The following is a 22303-nucleotide window of genomic DNA, read 5'->3' on the forward strand; positions in this document are numbered from 1 at the left end:
TTAATTAACTATGTCATAATCCTTCTGAGAACCAATGTACCACAGAAAACAAGGGTAGAATTGAAGATTGATTGATATTTGAGAGCCACAGTGATCTGTCTGTTTCAGGAGCACAAAATGGCAGCTGGAGGCACAGAAAAAGGTAAGACATACTGACCATAACTTACAATTGTTGGTAGAACTCCAAATTTCTAATTGACACTCCCCAAAAACTTGAGTTGGCAGAACTCAAAAATCTTTGTAAAGTAAGGAAAACTCAAAAAACCAAATGCATCACGTTGCCGAGAAAATCTGAGTTATGTCAACCTTTATTTTCTTTATAGGGAAGATGGCATTACAAAACAAGTTGAGATAGCATTTTTTTCTTTCTAGTTTACCATGTATTTCTGATTATTTGAATTATATTTATTTACAAATCTTATTTGGCAGAAAAAAAGGCACTCTAACTGGGTGCCAACTACAACTTCAAAATAAAATCAACTCAAAATCAAATCAAATTTATAAAGATGAACTGTCCATCAGAAACTTCTGAAAGTGAGTTCAAGTAGCTCACAACAGACAGTTCACTACAGTTACAACTAGCAATTTTATTTTTCATTTATACAGTGTGTATCTCATCTTGGTGTGTGTGTGTGTGTGTGTGTTTGTGTTAGAGAGCGAGAGAGAGAGAGAGATAGATAGAGTGTATGTTTGAGAAAGTCATTAACACAGCTCTTTGTTCGCCAACAGATTTTAAACTGGTCAAGCATCATGATATTGAGGAGTTTTCTCCTGGCCAGGATGTCACTCTGCGCTGTTACCTCTCTCCTGCAACCAGTGCTGTTGCCATGGAGATCAGGTGGTTCAAGAAAACAGAGTGTATTTACCTATATAAGAATGGTGACATAACAGTACGGGAGGGTTATGAGGGCAGAGTGAGTGTGGACACTCAGAAGCTGCAGATAGGAGACGTGTCCCTGAGACTGCAAGAGGGCAGAAGAATGGATGAAGAAGTGTACACATGCCAGGTCATCAATGGAGGAAGAGAAGAAGGAAGAGTCGGGCTGTGGGTTAGAGGTAAGTCTCCTGTTTCTCTGATATCAGCCCAGCTGACAATGCACAACACACTTAAGGGACGTTCACACCAGCAACGAAAACTAACTATACTGTAACGGTGAAAGAGACCACACTGACCAACGACAAGGAAAGTCTCTCCTTGTGTTGATGAATGTGAAGTCTGAAATGTGTTGGGATCTGATTGGCTGTCAGCTTTTTATCTTTCTCAAAATCCCTCTGAAAGTGATCTCCAACAATAGTTCTTTGTGTCATTATCATTATATTGTCACGTGTGGAAGTTGTCATTCATATTAAGTAGAACCATAGATTTTTGACATATGAATGCAGAAATTGCAGGGCCATTCATATTTTGAGATGTTCACATAACGTTTTGAAGACATTTTGGACTAGCAGAAATATGTTGTGCATGTGTGAAAAACATTGTGCGCAGACATACTGTATGATTTACATGTTGAAATATGTTCATGAGTGATATAATTTGCAAATGAACGCAAATGTACGCCCTTCCTACTTTCCTGTGTGATGCTTTCCTGTGCAGCTCTGTATCTGTTTGAGGTGCTTATTGCTCTCTCTCCCTGCCAATCTAGAGTAAATTTGTGGTAGCGAAGGTGTATTCAACATGTAGTTTCATATAAAGATGATTACTGGCTCATAAACGTAATTGTATAATGACACAATGACACAGTACAGTTTTAAAAATGAATTAGAAGAGTATTTGTAGCTTGAGACAACTTTTTATGTGTGTTTCAAGTAGTGTGTTACTACCCACCCTCAAAATCTATGTTTTAATGTTGATATCCTGTAGGCTGTGCAGTGAAAACAGAACAGCTGAAAGGGCTGATTTTAGGCGGTTATTCCTCCTGTAAGGGGCTCAGCAACCTGGGTACTGCTCTGCTCTGATGCTAGAGCGATATGGGCTTTGATAAATCGGTCGCTGGCTGTGGGCACTGTAGGTCTACTAATTGTCTGTCTGGCTGGCTAGTCAGTAAGCTATGTGCTAATAGTCTCTTCAGAGAGGCTGTGAAACAAGGACCAAAATGTATAATCTTGTACATGTATCTTCAGTTTCACAAGCTTGTAACTTCAGCATTGAACAGGAAAATAGAGGAAGAAAAATATGTTTTATATTATAATATTAAAATATATTATTACACAGCTTTTCAGAGTGCAGCAGAAAGTTCTATTCACATGTTAGGGCCTTCCCAACATTCGGAGGTCTGTTACAACTATATAATGACCGCTGCAAAGTAGATAATGACCGCTGCAAAGTAGATAATGACCACTGCAAAGTAGATAATGACCGCTGCTGTCACTTGCAAAAGGTTTTGTGCTTTTGATACACGTCGTTCATATCTTTCTGCAAGTAGTCATTTCGCTTATTGCAATGGGGTTTCATTGTAGGTGAAATTCAGCAAGTAACACGTTGCTAGCAACACCTGAAACTGTCAAGTTCTATTTGTGTGGGGAACTATTTATTTTGGCAGCGGAAGCCACAAAACAGTAACAAAATAATTTTAAAAGATACATTGTGTCAAGTTATTTTTCTTGTTTTTGCGAGTAGCCGTACAATACGTGGGATAATGTATTTTCCGTAGCGGTCTGGGGTCCTGCATTGGGGTCCTGTCAGGACTTATTTTCCGATAATGACCGGCGGACATAATAGCTGTATAAAACTTATTTACAATATGGGCACATTTTATTTATGTTTAGATGCAGATATATGGCAGATGTATTAATGTAACGTGAAAACCATTCTAATCTGACTAATGATCTTGTCTCTGCTTTTTTTAGATCGCCGATTACGTAAGTACTAAAGTGGAGCTCATTTGTTTGGGTTTCTCTGGAGGGTTGGGGGGGGCGATGAGTTCCTGACAATCTGGAGTAGTGCGTGCACACACACACAGAAGACAGAACAACGACAACTTGATTGACAACTTGACAAAGTGATTACAAATACTTCACAACTTGTCTAGTAAAGTGACATCCCATGTAGACATAAGATATTCATGAAATATTTATAAAAACGGCAATGCTGCTTTGCAATTGATGGACTTTCATTTTGACAAGTCAACTTTTAATAGAAAAAAGACACAACGTTTCGATCTTACGATCTTCTTCAGGCATCTTAATGAATAGAAAAGCACTGCCCGTATAAAAGCACAAAATGGCCTGTACAGATAATTAGGACAAGTGAGGTCAATCAGGTATATTAGGCTATTAAGCAATTGGCATGAGTACGCCCATTTGAGGGCAGGGCAACACCAACATTGGCATACAGAGTACACCTACAGGTGAAGTTGATAATAATAGATTCCCGCCTCTGAACACCAATAGACTAGGCATTACAATCAAAAACAAAGACAACAAATGTATACAAATGCAAAGTAAATACAAAGAAGACAAAAAGAATTACAAAAAAGGTTTTAGGTCAAAATCTAGATTAAGGCGCTTAGGTGATAAGGTGTTGAGAGAAAAGATATAAAATGTGTCTCTTCTCAAAAGGATGTTATTAATGTCCCCTCCCCTTCTAGGGGCTTTTACATGTTCAATTCTAAAATATCGCAGTGTGGATAGATTATGTTTCACAGAATTAAAATGTACAGCTACAGGATTTTTTATATCATTTGTGCGTATACTACTTCTGTGTTCAGAAATTAGAGTTTTCAGACAACGTGTTGTTTTGCCTATGTATGCCAATCCACAAGGACATTTAATCATGTAGATTACATTTGCTTTTATACGGGCAGTGCTTTTCTATTCATTAAGATGCCTGAAGAAGATCGTAAGATCGAAACGTTGTGTCTTTTTTCTATTAAAAGTTGAGTCGTTCAAAGGCAGTGTGCAAGTCTTTTTCACTTTTTCACATGTCTCATGAAACAGTCATGAATGCTTTATGTGCAGTTTATGACAGCTGCTATGAATGTGTTATGAACTCACCCGTCAAGTAAAGTGTTACCGTTAAATTAATTCATGGTGTGATTGATGATGCATTTTGTGTGACTTTGTCTCTATTGGGCCCCATTACTTATTTCTTCTCTGCTTCTGATTTCTTTAGTTCGGCAAATAGGTAAGTACCAGAAAGGAGTTGGTTTGTTTGGGATTTTTGAGTCATAAATAGTCATAGTCATCAAGCCTCTGAGTTTATTTGATACAAGTAGCATGGAATTGACTCTGATAAAGAAAGGGTGTCTTTTTCAAAAGATGAAATTACACATCCTAGAATCTAGGTGTTTATAATAACGGCCTTTTGAATATAATTTAAAGGAAAAAGAATTGGCATAAGTACCATTATTATCCATTTATCTAAGATTTAAAATGATGTTTTCACTCTGGAACAAGTGAAATTGGTTTTGTTCCCATTTTCACTTCACTTACATTTTTGTCAGTTTTGTTTTTATTCTTTGAATAGTTTCTAATCTTGAAATTCCTGAAATCCTAATCCTAAATCGTTGCTTTTTGTTCATTTAGGCCTGGAATTTGGTAAGTACTAGAGGGAGTGAGAATGATAATATGGACACTTGTGAATCGTGCTTCAGATGTGTTCATGTCTGTCGACCTGCTTCACAAAAGCTCATCTCCCCACTCTGATATTACAGTTGTACCTGAGATACATGCTGAAGAGAGGAGGAAAATGGAGGAATCTGTCCAGTCTCTGGGTGAGTGTGAGTGTGAGTGTGAGTAAGTATAAGTGTATACATATAACCAAACTCCACTGTACAATAGAGACAGTAGGAGATAAGACTACATTAACTAAATTAAACTAAATACTAAATATACTATATAAATTAAATAAAACATTCCACAGTGTTATTGAGGGTGATCAAGCATGAGACGCTTGCAGTGACAGGGCCGGGACTGGGCCTGTAGTTCTGTGTGCATGGTGAGGTGCTCAAGAGAGTGAGTGTCATGGTGAAGGTGCAAAAAGTAGTCCAACAGTCGTCCTGTAGGTATGTGTGCATGCGGTGCTCAAGAGAGTGAGTGTCATGGTGAAGGTGCAAAAAGTAGTCCAACAGTCGTCCTGTAGGTATGCATGCGGTGCTCAAGAGAGTGAGTGTCGTGGTGAAGGTGCAAAAAGTAGTCCAGTGATTGGTTGAGATCTGATGACTGGTAAATGAGGACTACAAATAATTGGTTGAGAGGACAACAGTTCATCACAGATTAAGCCCAGCTCCTGACAATACAGAAAACATGCTCATTGTGGGCACATTGAGGAATCTCAAGTACACTATAATGGGATGCAAATCAGCAGTGTTCCAGTTGTAGGACAACTAAACCACTTACCTACACAGTACTTTATTCAGTTTTTGTCATTTGGTTTAATTAATTAAACTATACTGCCAATGTCATGTATGGGCTTTGATGACTTTTAGTAGTGTTTTATTGCATAAACAGAATACTGTGGGTTTTTATTTATAGTCACTTACTGCCAGGCTGAATAACCCTTCATCTAAATAAGACAAAATATAAAACACTATTATTTAGTTATGCAAATGGACTATACACTGTACTTATAACAGATAATGACATGGTCTTCTCATAAAATAGTCAACAGCACAAAACTAAAATATAACAATATGTCTCTTCCCAGTTTCCCCTGCTTTGCAGACTGAGTTCATGGAGGAATCCACACAACCAGGGAAGAGGGACAAGGAGGCAAAGGAGATGCAGATTAAAGATGGAGAGATGAAGAAGCTAGAGGATGAGATGGTAAAGACAACACAGGAACTGGAGGGGATGAAGGAAAAGTTGGAGAAGATGACAGAACAATTAGAGCAGAAGACCAAAGTTATAGAGAAGATAACAGAACAACTGGAGGAGAAGATAAAACAGGTGGAGAAGATGAACCAGAAACTAGAGGAGGGAAATAAACTCCTCCAGCAAAAAGAGACAGAACTAATGACCATGACTAAACGAGAGATGGAGAGAGAGGGACTACTGGAGAAGATGACCAGAGAGGTGGAGACCAATAAAAGCCAGGTGCAGTCACTGGAAATGGAACTGCAGGAAAGGAACAGACAACTACAGGAGATGGACAAGATACTGGAGGACAAGAACAAAGAGATGGAGAAGACAAAGCAACACATAGAACTGAAGAGCAAAGAGATGGATCAGACAAAACAGCAACTAGAGTTGACGAAGGAAGAGATGGAGAAAATGAAACAACTCCTAGAGGAGAAGAACAAAGAGTTAGAGAAGATAACAGAACACCTGGAGGAAAAGATAAAAGAGATTACCCAGAAACTAGAGGAGGGAAATAAACTCCTCCAGCAAAAAGAGACAGAACTAATGAATATGACTAAACGAGAGATGGAGAGAGAGGGACTACTGGAGAAGATGACCAGAGAGGTGGAGACCAATAAAACTGAAGTACAGGACCTGAAAACCCAACTGCAGGAAAAGGAGGGGGAGCTGGAGGAGAAAAACCAACAGCTGGAGAGAGAAAAACAGCAGGAAGGACATGACCGACATCAAGAAGGTGAGGATCAGATAAGACCTTCATTTTAATTGTGTATACCCACAGATTGTATTGGATCTCACCTTTTATGTATACATTTCATCACTGCCATTTCTCTTAATATTCCATAGCAGAAAGAGTGTAAGACATAAATGAGATGTGGGTGCGTGAGGTTGGGTGCTTTAAGTTAGGCTAGTTAAATACACTTTATTGGGAAAAGTGGTTCCTCACCCTCAAACACCAAGGTTGTTTTTAGACTTGAGATTGAATGAAAAGTGAACCTGTTTTTCTCTTTTCTGTAACACCATAGGGGAATGTAATACATGTTTTGTCTGTGGTGTAAGAGCAACTAGAGTGGTAGTGAGATATTTTCTTAGATTTTCTTTCCTTGGTACACTTGGATGTAGATATCATCACATCATACCATAAACATTTCTGTGAATAAAAATAAGTAAGGGATAATGGACGACACGGTGGTCTGTTCACAGAAGTTAATGCACGGTCGAGGTTGTAAAACGGCCCCGACGCGAAGCGGAAGTAAGTGCATTAACTTCTGTGAACAGACCACGGAGTCCATTATCCCACTTATTCCACTGTTGCCACTTGCGTTGTGTTCATTTTCTGTTACAATTTAAACGTTTTAATCGCTAAAACTGTCTTGTTTGTAGAACTAATTTCTTCCGACACATATCAACTAATTTCTCAACTTGCAGGACAAACTGCCGTTACTAGTTCTAAATGGATGGTTGCTACGGCCAAAGGCCAGTCGTTAGTTCTATCTCTCCCGTTGTCAAGCGGCGTATCCCAAGATTCCGATGAACTTTAGCTTTGAAACATCGCTATTTTACTTAGCCTGCTGTCATCCATCTAGCTAAAAGCCACCTCCGTCATATGCTACAATGTTGCAATGTTCTGAACGTCTGCATTTTACAGCTCGGATGCAACGTGACAGTTCATTTAAATTCACAACGAGTTTGGCGAATTAATATACAAGTGTGATACGGCCAAACAATGGATCTACTTCATAGGTGTGCAGATAACATACGGTTAATGGTCGTTCTAAATTACGTAGGACAATGGGAAATTCAACCAAGCAGTGGAATAATAACTCACAATCCAGTTTGGGGAAAAATACCTTATACGTTTAAATACCTTATGCTGTATATATAAACATACATTTCTAATCCAGACATTTTGTGTGTTGGGCTCTCAGATCCTAGTCCTCCTCTCAGGAGAAAGAGAAGAAAAAGCATTAACAGGCCTCCATCCTGTAAGTCAACAGCTCTCAGCTCAGCTATATAGTGTAGTTTGATTGTTAAAATGTAATTGTCTGTGTCGGTGTCTGACTGTACTTTGTTTGCAGTGGCAGAGAACTGTCCTGATCCAGAACCTCTACAGTCTTCTGCTGGGTCTGAGTTGAGACTGGTGCTGATCGGGGGGAGTGCAGCTGGGCAGAAGGCAGCAGCAAACACCATCCTGGGTACACACACATCCACAGAGACCCAGCACAGTGAGTGCAGACGGGGGAAGGTGGCTGGGAGATGGGTGACCCTGGTGGAAACTGCAGACTGGTTCTGCAGTGGACTCTCTGAGAAGGACATGAGACAGGATGTGAAGCTTTGTGTTCAACTGTCTGCTCCGGGACCTCATGCTTTCCTCCTGGTGATTCCAGAGGAGCTGTCTGAAAGGGCAGCGAGAGAAATGCTAGAGAAAATGGAGGATATTTTTGGGGAGGGCTGTTGGAGACACACACTGATCCTCTTCACCAATACTAAGGGGTTGAGAGAGATGGGTATGGAGGAGTTGCTCCAGAAAGGGAGCCGGGAGCTTCAGCAGCTGGTAGAGAAATGTGGGAACAGGTATCACCTTCTCAATGTCAAAGACAGGCCTGATTACATAAACATAACACAACTTCTAGAAAAGATAGAGGAGATGTCAAGAAACAAAGAGAGATTCTACAGCAGTGAGATCTACCAGGAGGCAGAGAGACATAGAGAGGAGGAGATGTCAAGAGCTCTGCTTGACAGAAGTGGCATGGAATTCCTGAAAAAGATGGAGGAAGAGATCAAGCAAAAAGAAATATCAAAATTGCACGAGAAAATAGAAGAACTAGAGAGGAAGATGAACGCAGAGAGAGATGAGCAAAAGAAACGAGAGATGGAGAGAAATTTGGAAAGGATACGAGAGGAGAGAGATAAAGAGAGGAAAGAGATGGAAGAGAGACATAGAGACGAGATATGGGAGATGAGAGAGAACTATGAGAGCAAGACCAGGGCTGAATCAGAGAGAAACCTCATAAAGGTCATCCTGGCTGAACAACAGAGAAAGATGGAGGCAGAGTTGAATAGGCAGAAAGAGGAAACTAAAAGAAAGACAGAGTGGACAGAGAGAAAGGAAAGAGAGACAGAAACACTGAAACAGAATGTTCAGCGTCTACAGGCCACTTTGGCAGGGGAGAGAGAGAGACAGAGACAGCACCTCATTCAGTATCCTCTCCTTGTAGCCGTGGGAATGGTGATGTCATACAGTATGCAAAGGTTAGGTAGATGACCAATTCATTAGTATTGCTGGAGGATATTTGTGTTTTAAATGCTCCATGTGTTTGTCTGTTTAGACTTTTATTGTCTATTCTGTATTATGTTGTAAATTAATTGCAATCACTTCTCAGTCTGTGTGAAGCTCAAGCCTCTGTGAAAGAGAAATATTTGTGAAGAACTAAATGAAACTGATTTGATCCTCTCACACTAAATATGTTTAAAGTAAAATGTCTATGCAGTAAAATGTACTGCTGCTCAGTAAATGCTGTTGGAATTTATTGACAGTAGATCATGACTTTACTGAGCAGAAAATGTTTGTAAAAAAACATCAACATTCTACACACCACATACCAGTTCCCTGTACATGGACTAAACCTAGTCTAGGTCTGAAAAGTTCTCTATCTTGGAGTAGCCTAGGCTTAATCCAGGACACTGACCCAACATGAGATGAGCTGAAGCTAAACATCCTGTAATTTCCTCATCCGAATATTCTATTAAAACATTATATCTGTGGTCGTGATCATGCTGCATCTGCAGTTTACATCAACATATTAACTAGTTTCCTATACACTGTCAGTAGTTGCATTTTGCATTTATATTTTGGTTTAGTATAATTGATCATGAAATTCCATCATTGACCTCTTCCTAAGACATGGCTATCTTTGGCATGCCGTCGCTGTACAGTGTTGGACGCCAGAGTGCTGCAAGAGGAAGAGCCACAACAGGAGGAGTGACAGACATCTAAATCCAGAACTGATCACAATAGCTCAAATGAGAGCCGCAGTTTTAACCTTTCACCACGTTATTAGGACCAGGCACTAACATTTGAGTGAGGAGAGAATTAGCCTCGGGACACTTGAAGAGACATGAAGGATGATCTCTTCATCTGATTTGTATGTCTGAAGAAACTTACAGGGAAGCTACACCAGGCGCATTTTAGAAGACTGGTCTATTTTTTTTAATGTACGCGCCGTTATCACGTCTGGTGTAGCTACTTTCATTGATTATAGTGGCAGCTAATTGTTGCAGCAGACGCAACGCCAACAGAATGCTTCAGTATCGTGCCTGGTGTAGCTCAGCCCTTAGGGCCCTATCTGTCTGACTGTGGGCAATGTGCAGGGCACAATGTAACTTTCTTTGCTTGTTTGTGGCCTAGGCAGTTATAATTATCCCACCAGGTGCGCACATTGTCTGAATAGCAAATGTATTTGCACCCATGGCCGTGTCAGTGAAAAAATGAGGTGTGGTCAGGCACATGATCACAAATTGCTATTTTGATGCCACTCTGATTGATGAGTATATGTATTTATTCTTTCAATGTATAACATTGTATATAAACACATACAAGCTGAATTTTGAGTGTGCCAAATGGTGAAGATATATTAAACACAATGTTATATCTAGTTAATTACATTGGTATACTGCATATATCAATAATAGGGTTTTATATGGTGTAATCCAAAACTATGTATACATAATTTCATCAATAAAACCTGAATGTAACAAAACCATGGTTATACATGTACATGCACCTTTATTAGATAGAATTTCACTGAGATTGTAGTGCCTCCTTGGGTATTATAATGAGTAAAACCTATACCTAAATTGCATTTAACTCATTGAATGCCAAGCTGTTTTCGGAAGCTTTGTCCTAGAGTGCCAGCAATCTAGACCATTGTTGATGATTTTTGTACAGCCACAGCATATTCTGTGTTATAGCTATGAACACATACAATGGCTCGTTTAAAAGGTGACACTTTAAGCTCTCGGTGGGTGCAAACCGTGTATTGCTACACGCCTCTGTTCCTGAGAAATCCCAAGCTAAACAGTGGCTAGTTTTCATCAAAATCGCTGTTTTTTTTCTAGAAATGGAGATATAACGTCTTTCATGAAATATGAAGTGTTGCCTGTAAACTTTCCGGGAAGTGATCATAGACAGTAAAGGACGTGATCAGCGAGACCTGGCGAGACTGCCACCTAGTGATAGACCCACGAAAATGGCCTGGTTTTGAGCTGATGTGCATGAGTCACTGATTCGGCCCAAAACGGCAACCAAGTTATGATAAAATGTCCAGATAAAATGTCCGTTTGCATGAGTTTTCGATCGTCATATATTTCATTTCCATTCATCACAGAGTTCCCAAAATCACATATAAGGTGTGTTAGAGTGTCTAGTTTAATATTACGTTTTTGGCACTCAACGCATGGGAAGGAAAAACGTAATATTACGTTTTTGGCACTCAATGAGTTAATGTATAATACACTCTCATGACCGTAGTTACCCCTGTTACCCCTCATGACCTCTGACCTTAGTTACCAATGTATGCCAACTAATGTAGATGCATGTTATAGAGCAGAGTATTTTCTGCAGAAGTGTACATGACTTATATTTGTGCTATTTTTAATGCTAGCTAAAGGCCCTGAAACCAGGGGGAATTCCCTCAGTCTGTAAGTATAGCAGTCATTATTACTGCTGTAATTGTAGTTTTACTGCCATCTACTGTTAAAATTGTGTGGAGGGGAAACAGTTTTGGTTTGTCATCATATATACACACTGAGATGATGAAGTGAGGAACTAAAATGCCATGAACTCTAATGCCACTTCCAATCCTCTGCTGTCTGAGGAATGAGTTGGATTTTCTGTCGGTTTCCTCAATCTTCTCTCTGGACTCTCTAGTCCTCTTTCAAATCTCTCCATCCCTCAAAATGTGCTTTGTGGTCCACAAATGCCTGATACATATTGAAAATGGCCAAACAAAATAATAAAACTCTCCCATTTAAAGTCTCCATGGTCCGTATTTTAAAGGTAAATGTCAGCACTGCAGAAAGGTTGCTATATGAAATATGCAATATCTCCCTATGGAGGTGTGAAGTGCCATGTAGGCCTACTACACAGAGCCACGTCATAGGCCTAAGCAGCGGCTCTAACCACTGCCATACCAGCATGCTGAAAAACATGTCGTAACACAATAGTGTGTCTTTCTTTCTGATGTCATATGAACAGTGAGTCATTGTTACAGCACTGTATGATAGCTTTATCTCAATCAAAATCTCCAACTACCACACAATCACCATCAACCACCATGTGACCAACACCAGTTTGAAAGGAGACTTGGTATATCATAGCATTTTGATTGAGATTGACCAGATGAACCCCTTCTTGATGCAGTGGACCGAAACGTATATGTAATCCATGATGTAATTTCACCTATAAGATATAAACCACACACTTTGAAGCATCTGTATCTACAGTAACACCATTAGGTGTATTCGACTGAATATCACTGACTGTCAGATGGAGACATGATGCCTCATGACTACTTTGTTAGACCAATACAAACCACTGAACACATTTTAAAATATTTACTCTTCCTGACTAATATTGGCCTTACGCCAAATGGCTTTTTTGTGATTATTAATGTCAGAAAAAAATCCCAAGAATTTTGCTAAAGTTGTTGTGGCATTATCTGGATCATTTAGGTGGTCTTAAAGTCAGTCTGTTTCTTTTGTTGGCGTTCCTATTTAGTCAACTGCTTAATATATAATATAATATATATCATAATATAATATTAGAGATTATCATTCTTTGTAAAATCATGGGGTAGGACTAAGTTCTACAGAGAAGATTCATAGTCACACATCCCATTCATAACTAGCTAACCAATCAAAGCTCAGAAGAAGTCATTTACTAGCAAGTCAAGTTTATTTATACAGCGCATTTCATACACAGAGGTCATAGCCTGGGAAAAACCCAGACGTACTTCCGGTCTGGTTTCAACCGGGCTACAGAGGTCATTCAATGTGCTTTACATAAACAAAAGCATCATTCATTCACTTTCTCCTAGCCAAACATGTGACCCACAGTCACACTGCCTATACCTCCCATTCATTCACCTCCCATTCAATTAGTCTACTACGAACCCAATAGAAAGTGCATGCACTTCTTAAAAACCTCTCACCTCCTTGCTACTTTCAGTAAGCTGACTTCGACTTCTCCACCACCAACCCACTGCCACCAGTTAGTCCCTGTCTCAAGCATATGCGCTCCTCGCTCCAGCCTCACTATCAGCAGGATCTGATATTCCCCCCATTTCTTGCTGGTTTACGGACTGGGGCCTTCGCCAAAGACTGTTTAAATATTCAGCTGTTATTTATCTCACATATATTGTTTCTGATATCCTATTCAGGATTAAAATCTCTTCATTATATTTTGTCTCCTGGGTCTTTTTGGTAGAACTGTGATTAATGACACTCTGAAACTACTGACACACCTGTCTTCAGGAATGAGGTTAATCATTGAATGACATGAAGACTTTATATGCTTTATATGGTCTATGGTCAGAGTCTACTTTCTATGGTCTGAGTTTAATGTGCGGTTTTGTTTGATCTGTGTGTAGCTTATGTGAAGAATATGCACTTTTTTGGTTGATCAACCTGAGCTGAACTAATAATAACGGTAGGAGCTGCTAAGGACTAAGAGAAAAGGACTGATCCAGAGACTCAGCCATCAGAATTCCTGCACTACACAGAGAGAAGGCATTCAGTAGATCAGCCATTCCAGATGAGGAATTGTTTCTGGGAGACATAATGGTCTCTGTATCTCTCTGAATAGTTTTCCGGTTTGCAATGCAACACTCCGTCAGTTTGTGTAAAGCCTAGTTGTCTACAATAAGACAGGTATTCAGTCAGCAAGATGCAGCACCTGTTTGCTGTTTGCCTTGTTGATACTCAAAAGAAGAAGAAAGAGAAACACAACTTCACAGTACAAGTACTATCAGGTAAGACCTACTAAAGCAGGTATCACTGGACAGCTGAACAGGTTTCACTTTGTGAATAGCAGGAATTCATTATAAGATAATAGTCACGGTATTATCAATCTATTCACCTTATATGCATATCCCTCAATTCAACACAATAAAAACACACACAGGGTTATATTACAGGACTAAAGTAACATATTCCTTCTTTATCGCAGTAGCCTATATATATATATATATATATATATATATATATATATATATATATACACAGTATATACAGTATATATACACATCATGCCATTTTATATTATCTTTAAAAACGCACAATTAGTTCTGTGTAGAGTCAAAAATAACAGGTGTGGTGACAAAGAATAGGGATGAGAAAGAAAGCTAGAAAGAGATGCGGAAGGTAGCTTGAAGATGTTGAGTTAATGATTAGCTTCAGAGCTAATGGAGGTAAAGGTCACTGCAGTATGTTTTATAGCATTAGCATAAAACTATGAGACCTGATAAACACTCATTAATTTACTCTGAATCTTTCCGAGTACATGTACCATAGAAGACAGGAATACAAAGAAGTAGGTACTGGACAACTCACTGGAGATTGATGTTTGAGAGCCTGACACAGTAATCTGTCTCTGCTTCAGGAGCAAAACATGGCTGCTGGAGGCACAGACAAAGGTAAGAGATAGCCTAGCCTACTACCGGTATATCTCATGCCGTATGTGTGTGTGTGGGGATATGTATGTATGAGAACTAGTGCTGTCAAACGAATAAAATGTTTCATCACGATTAATCGCTGAATTCCTATAGTTAATCACGATTAATCACATATTTTATCATATGATTAAAATTCTATTATTTTGCCTTTCTGAACTTTCCAGGAGTCCATATTAACAATAAAGCAATTATTGTGTATCTTGATTGGGATTCAAATGAAAGCAAAGCAAGTTACTTTATTAACTGAACTTTAAGACGTAGGTCTATTTGATTATTTCAAATCAAATTTCAAAAGATGTGCAGCAGACCTGAGGCAACACAATATATTCTTCAGAAATATAGCTGATATAAACTGAAATAAATGCTACCGCAGAAGTGCAAACCATAGGAACATGGTCACATTAATCCCATAAACACACAGATAACTCTTACACCAACCTTATTTTGTGCCTTTTATTCATGTTTGTTTCAAGATTTAGTAAGTTTACTATAAGCACGTTTCACTCTCCACTTTGATGCAGCATAGATTTCCATTATATCAGTTTCCATTACATCTTCCCCCTAACAGGGGGCGTGTATGCAGCACATACAACGTTCCATTCCATTCGTCAGTGTGTAGGCTATTGTTTAGTTTCCGGTCTGGCTAGATCGGTGTGGTGTTGCAGTTGTTCTAACGTTAGGCCTACTAGTTGTTGCAACAGTATGTGAAAAAACTACAAAGTTTGTTACACCAAAATGAAAGTTAATCTCGCGATAAAAAATGTATGCCGTTAAAATAGGTTTACGTTAACGCCGTTAATAATGCGTTTAACTGACAGCACTAATGAGAACATAACACAAACAACTCTCTTGATCTTCTGTTCGCCAACAGATTTTAAACTGGTCATCCCTGATGATATTGTGGAGTTTTCTCCTGGCCAGGATGTCACTCTGCGCTGTTACCTCTCTCCTGCAACCAGTGCTGTTGCCATGGAGATCAGGTGGTTCAAGAAAACAGAGTGTATTTACCTATATAAGAATGGTGACATAACAGTACGGGAGGGTTATGAGGGCAGAGTGAGTGTGGACACTCAGAACCTGCAGAGAGGAGACGTGTCCCTGAGACTGCAAGAGGGCAGAAGAATGGATGAAGAAGTGTACACATGCCAGGTCATCAATGGAGGAAGAGAAGAAGGAAGAGTCGGGCTGTGGGTTAGAGGTAAGTCTCCTGTTTCTCTGATATCAAGCACTATACCAATTGTCTGCCTGGCTAGTTGGTAAGCAATGTGTTGTGCTGACTGGCTTTTCAGAAAGGCTGTATAAAAGGGCCAAAATTTGTACTCGTAACTTGAGTCTTGTACAGTATCTTCTGTGTCGCAAGCGTCTAACTTCATTATTGCACATGATAGTAGGAAGGGAGGAAATGTGTATGGATTTGCAATGTACAAAACATTTTACCACAAAAACTGTACCACACATTTTGTTTACAATTTAAATCATATGTCTGAGCAGTGTTCAAGCTTAAGTTTAGGAGAAGTTATATGTCAGATATTTTGATGTAGTGTGTATGTAATGTGAAAATTATTCTAACCTGACTAATGATCCTGTCTTGTCTTTTTTTTTTAGATCGGCGTTTATGTAAGTATACAGTGGAACTGACTTGAATGAAGTCTTTCTTTGGACACACACACACACATATACAGGGAAATGTAATGTAATTAAGTGAAGTGAACTGTATTTCTACTGATTTTTTCTGTGTTTTTTTTTTTAGGTCGGTCAGTGGGTAAGTACCAGCATGTGTTACTGATAGTATGCAGTTGATTCTGTAAAATAAATTGTGTATTTTTTGAAAAATGAAATCACACATTCTAGATTAAATACACACACAAATGCACAAAAAGGTTAAAAAGACACAAAATCAAGTAATCTTCTTGCTAGAGTGCTTTCCCACATTTTTTGTCTTTCACCAAGCCAGCCACATACTTGAGATTCAAAATGCATACTGCACACACCCACACACACACACTCGGGGATTAAAAATATTATTATTTTAGGGTGAGGATATTTGCACCCCTTGTACAATTAGCAGTGTATTTTAATGTGCAGTTAGAAGTCAATGCTATTCATACCCCGGTGCACACAGCAATGTGTTCTATTATTACCCCATCTGGTACAAATATCAATGTCAAAATATCAAACGTATTGTGAGTTGTAAGTGGTTCTCTTTTCTAAAACGAAATGCGTCACAATGTTTGGGCCCACTCACCGCATTGCAGCAGCCCGAAAAAAAAAAAAAAAACGAGCAACGTGTTTTTGTTGTTACGTTAATGTGAATAGCTCAGCTATGTGGCCTATGCTATTCGTACCAGAGATGCAAATATACACTCTGAATAAGGTATGCTGTTTTCATTACTGTTTAATTAGAATTGGATGCTATTCGTATCCTGGTGTATATAGTAATGTGTGCTATTTACACCATGGTGCGTGAACTAGTAAATTGTTGCAATCAAAACTTCCGTTGGAGAACTGATTTCTTCTTCAAATTGTGGGCCTTCTCTGCAGAGACGTTGGGACAAATATGCACTTGCACTTCTACTTTTCTGTGCCAAAATGCTTTACAAGGGAATCAAACCCCGGTCTCCCACATATGAAACCATGATACTAACCACTGAACTATCTACTTCCACGCCCAGATGAGAGTTTGCAGGCACGCTTATAGTAGGCCTGAGCGTCATAATCACAAAATTTCTGTTAACTAACAAAATGACGGTTGTATGTCACTGAACAAAGATTATGAAAATAAAACACAACTTAATTTTAAGAGATATTAGTACTGAAACCTTTCAGAATTCTTCACTTTCTGCTGATGAAAAAACAAATGTCCACCATGTTTTTTGTCCATGTGCATGTTTTTGTTGTTACAGTACGTCACAGGGTGTGAATAGGTCAGCTGTGGGGTGCAAATAGACACTCCCAATTCTTTTCATATCAGGGGTGCAAATAGACACTCCCAATTCTTTTCATTTTGGTTTGTCCTAAGCAGAAACTTTATTTTTACATTCCTGTTCCCGTGTTCCAAAGTCTCTTCTCTAAATAGTAACCTTTTAGCCTTGGCACAGTAGCGTACAGTATACTTTTTTCACCCCTAAAATTCCTTAAAAATGATATATGACCAGGACCTAAGTCTCATAGTACATACACACACACACAAACACACACACACACACACACGGCTGTATAATCAGTATTTCTGCTTGCAATGTGTGATTGAAGATCATCTTAGTGTGAGTTTTTCTTCATTGGTACTCATTAATGATTTAATCTTTGCTTATGGTTCCTTTAGGTCTGCATTTTGGTAAGTACTAGAGAGAGAGAGAGAGAGAGAGAGAGAGAGAGAGAGAGAGAGAGAGAGAGACAGAGAGACAGAAAGAGAGAGTGCTTGCATGTGTGCATGCATGATACTGTGACTTGTACTTCAGATATGTTTATGTCTGCTGATCTCCTGTTTCAAAAAAGCTCATCTCTTTTCTCTGATATTACAGGTAAAACTGAGATACGTGCTGAAGAGAGGAGAGAAATGGAGGAATCTTTCCAGTCTCTGGGTGAGTGTGAGAGTCGATTGATGGGGTTGGGTGAATGCTGAGAGAGAGGATGGAGGATAGTTTGGATGTGTTTCTAGAAAGGGTAGTTGTTAGCTAACCTGTCACAACCTTTAGAGTATAGAGCTATATTTGTCTCAATAATATTTGTATATGCACAACCAAAAATTTCATTTGTGAAATGTGATTCTGCATTTGTGGATCACCAGCACACGCATTCTTCGCAGTTATGTGTTTTTGAGATGTTCTTCGCATAAAAGTCGCACAAATCCACACGTGAAAAAATCATATTTGTAACTTGTAAATTCATTTTCACAATTGTAGTTGTGTATTTGTAAATTAAATGGCATTTGTAAAACTGAAAATTGCCTTTGTGAAATCTAATTTTGCATTGAAGAACGTCTCAAAAACACGTAACTTTGGAAAGCGAAGAATGCGTGTGCTGGTGATCCACAAATGCAGAATCACATTTCACAAATGGAACTTTCAAATGGCATTTTATTTACAAATGCACATCTATATTTGTAAAAATCAATATATGAGTTACAAATATTTTTTTTATTTGTAGGTATCAAAACACACATGCAAATCAAGAAATATTTGTGGATCCCCCTCTGTGCTATACAAATATTATTGAGACAAATTTAGCTCTATATTGGAGTTAGTGCTGTCATTCATACCTGAAGACCCTACACTGGGAATTTCACTTATCATAACGTTTTAAAGTTACATTCCTCGATCTTAAGTGCAGGGGTGGAACGGCAGAGGTTGCCATGCTGGGTCCACAACATCCACTCATTCACGCCTGCGCGTAAGCAGAGGATGCAATTAAGACAAATTGGAACAAAACAGAAATATTTTCTTCCACTAATTATAAGTTGGTTGTTCATTCTCAATCATTTCTATATATGATGTAGCTCTATAGATGCTCTAGCAAATGTGCAGTATCAATTTATAGCCTGCCCTGTGGACAATGGTTTGAACTATGGAACTTGCTATTTTCGACCAAACATCACAACTTTCTAGACATAGGTGGTACAGTACATCCGTCGTTGTTTCTGTGAAAGTTATGTCTTATCAGTCGGTGGTTTAGCAACAACGCAGAACTTTTCTAGAAATGCACCCCACATGACTGATGAATGAGGAGCAGAGATGATTGGTTGAGATCTGATGACTGATTAATGAGGAGCAGAGACGATTAGTTTTTATCAGAGGACTGATGAATGAGGAGCAGAGATGATATGTTGAGAGGAAAGCAATCCAATAGAGTAAACCCATCTTAAGACTATACAGACAGGTGGACTGAGATAGATGCAGATAAAGTGATTTGTCCAAGTTGTAAAACTAACCAAATAAACCACTTAGTTGTATGCCATTTTATTTAGCATTTGGTCAAATTAAACTTTAATAACTATACTGCCAATGTATTTTACTGCAGAAACTAAATATTATGGGTTTAATTGTAGCCACTCTCAGGCTGAATAACATACTGTAATCTATGTGAAGAGCTCTTCTATTGCAGTGTGTGTGTGTGTGTGTGTGTGTGTGTGTGTGTGTGCAGGGCCGGAGTGGGGCCACTTTTCAGCCCGGGAGTTTCAGGCCCAAGACCGGTCCACTTTTTCCATGGTGGTGGAAATTGGATAAATGAAGCAACATTTCAGCTCTTACTATCCTGTAGTTTTTATTAGTACCATGGTTCAACAAATGTGTAAAGGTTATATAATAATTCACTTCTACTGAGAAGTTAACAAAAAATATTCCACTATTCCACAAGTTAACAAAAAATATTCCACTATTCCACAAGTTAACAAAAACAGAAAGAAAGAAAGACAGAAAGAAAGAAAGCCTTTGAAATGTAGCCTATCCCACGCTTCCACAAAGAGGCATATTGAACTAATGTTTAGGCTACATGTTTTTTGCATGGGTAGGCTATATTGTTGTTTGGTGATTTAGCCTACTCCTTTACTACACCCTCTTCTAAGCAAACAAGGCATATAAGTTCATCATGTAGCATAAATATTTTGCTCTTTCTTGCATTAAATAACTTATCCTCTCTATTTGTCCCTGTAGTCATGGCCTCCTCATCAATAATTTCGAGCTCATCATTTTCAGTGGTCGACTGGTTGATCTGCTCCTCAGAAGCTACAATTTTTAGTGCGTAGGCCTACACAGATCAAACTTCAGTTTTGTTATTAATATTTGCATACTGCAAAGTCTATGAATTGGATACAAAAGGCTAATATTTTAAGTAATTTAATATGTTACTTGCAAATAGCTTGACAACGCTACAAACGTCCAATATTAGCCCAATAACTGCTAATAATCATTGCCTATAGGCTATCTCTCTTTACCAGTTGCCACTTTTGTCTAAGCTTGGCACATTTAGCAGCATCTACCTGGCCGTTTCAGTCCCTCAGTCCCTCCTGGCCTCTTTCTACCATCCATCTTTCCTGACGTTTATGGCTACTGAAGGGCTGGCCAGGCTATCCGTATCTGAGAAAACTTTTTGGAAAAGACGGGCTACAGTATATGGACCCAACCAACTCTTTTTGGGAGGGGAGAACTCCCTCACACGGTAGGCTACAACCCATGCAGAGGCACCGGTGCCATGCACAGAATGCGGAACGTGTATAGTCTACTTTAAGAGAAGTTAGACTAACGTGACAAATGTCAATATTTTTTTCCTCGACCGGCCCAAAAGTGAAGCGGCCCACCAGGAATTCTCCTGATTCTCCCGATTACCCACCCCGGGCCTGTGTGTGTGTGTGTGTGTGTGTGTGTGTGTGTGTGTGTGTGTGTGTGCTTTTCTACTACACCACTGTGTACTAAGTACAAAATAAGGCAGAAATAATATAATTTATTAGCTGCAAATTGCAAATGGACTGTACACTGTATTTTTACCAGATAACAAAATGGTCTTCTCATTAATAGTCAATACTACACAATTAAAAAAGTATTACAATATGCCTCTTCCCAGTTTCCCCTGCATTTGAGATTGAGTTAATGGAGGAACTTAAACAACAAGATGACAACAAGCAGGCAAAGGAGATGCAGATTAAAGATGGCAAAAGGAACCTCAAGGAGAAGGTAAAACTTTTGGAAGAGAGCAAAGAGAGACTCATGGAGATGGAGAAGCTAGGGGAGAAGACCAAAGAGATGGAGAAGATGACAGAACAATTAGAGCAGAAGACCAAAGTTATAGAGAAGATAACAGAACAACTGGAGGAGAAGATAAAACAGGTGGAGAAGATGAACCAGAAACTAGAGGAGGGAAATAAACTCCTCCAGCAAAAAGAGACAGAACTAATGACCATGACTAAACGAGAGATGGAGAGAGAGGGACTACTGGAGAAGATGACCAGAGAGGTGGAGACCAATAAAAGCCAGGTGCAGTCACTGGAAATGGAACTGCAGGAAAGGAACAGACAACTACAGGACCTGAGAACCCAACTGCAGGAAAAGGAGGGGGAGCTGGAGGAGAAAAACCAACAGCAGGAAGTAGAGGAAAGACATGGAGAAGGTGAGGATCAGATAAGACCATTTTAATTTTGCATCCTGAGAAAATTTTAACATTATAGCTGAGGAGACCTAGATGTGATCTCACTGTTGGTTTTATATCAATTTCCTAAAATTCCATAGCAGAACTAGTGTAGATAGTGTAGAGCAACTACATAGAAAGGTAGTTAAATGACAACTCAGTTTTCTTACAGTGATTTCATTGCTATAATTTATATACAGCTCTGGAAAAATTAATGAGTGGTTCCGATGAATTTGCAGTGGTCTCAAAATTAAGAGACCACTGCAAATTTGAAAATGACTGTCAACTCGTTCGAATGTCACTCAGCAACCATATGAAGACAACAGAAAAATGTCCAGTGGCCTTTTTTTCCAGAGCTGTATATAGCTGGGGTCTCCAAATACTTTCCCCTAATGGCCAAATGACACCATGCATGCCAAGCCAATGGGCCAAAGCATCCAGGAATAAAATCTAGAAAATAATCATCCTAACACTCACACAAAATGTATGTAATGAAACACATTTTTATTTACTCTAAATGAGACCACACATGAGCAAAATTATGACTTCGATACCTGCCCAAAATATATTGATACTGATACTGAAATGATAGTATAGGACAAAAATAGTTTGTTTGGTTGCAGTAGATTCTACATTAAATTCTGCAATTCACCACATTG

The 22303-nt window shown here is 39.0% G+C and overlaps 2 long non-coding RNA genes across 3 annotated transcripts; both read left to right on the plus strand.

Annotated features, from left to right (window-relative positions):
• The first annotated feature begins 13417 nt into the window (after positions 1-13417).
• LOC121694561 lies at positions 13418-15656 on the plus strand. Of its 2 annotated transcripts, none has more exons than XR_006025812.1 (3): positions 13418-13826; positions 14354-14489; positions 15400-15656. It is a non-coding gene; the product is annotated as an uncharacterized LOC121694561 (long non-coding RNA). The 2 variants fall into 2 exon arrangements; XR_006025813.1 differs by having other exon boundaries at positions 14456-14489; positions 15400-15654.
• A 477-nt stretch (positions 15657-16133) lies between these two features.
• Positions 16134-21214, plus strand: LOC121694585. The gene is made up of 5 exons (XR_006025830.1): positions 16134-16145; positions 16279-16290; positions 17851-17862; positions 18050-18109; positions 21084-21214. It is a non-coding gene; the product is annotated as an uncharacterized LOC121694585 (long non-coding RNA).
• Positions 21215-22303: the final 1089 nt, after the last annotated feature.

The sequence above is a fragment of the Alosa sapidissima genome, chromosome 2 (genome assembly GCF_018492685.1).
Source record: "Alosa sapidissima isolate fAloSap1 chromosome 2, fAloSap1.pri, whole genome shotgun sequence".
NCBI classification, from domain to species: domain Eukaryota; kingdom Metazoa; phylum Chordata; class Actinopteri; order Clupeiformes; family Clupeidae; genus Alosa; species Alosa sapidissima.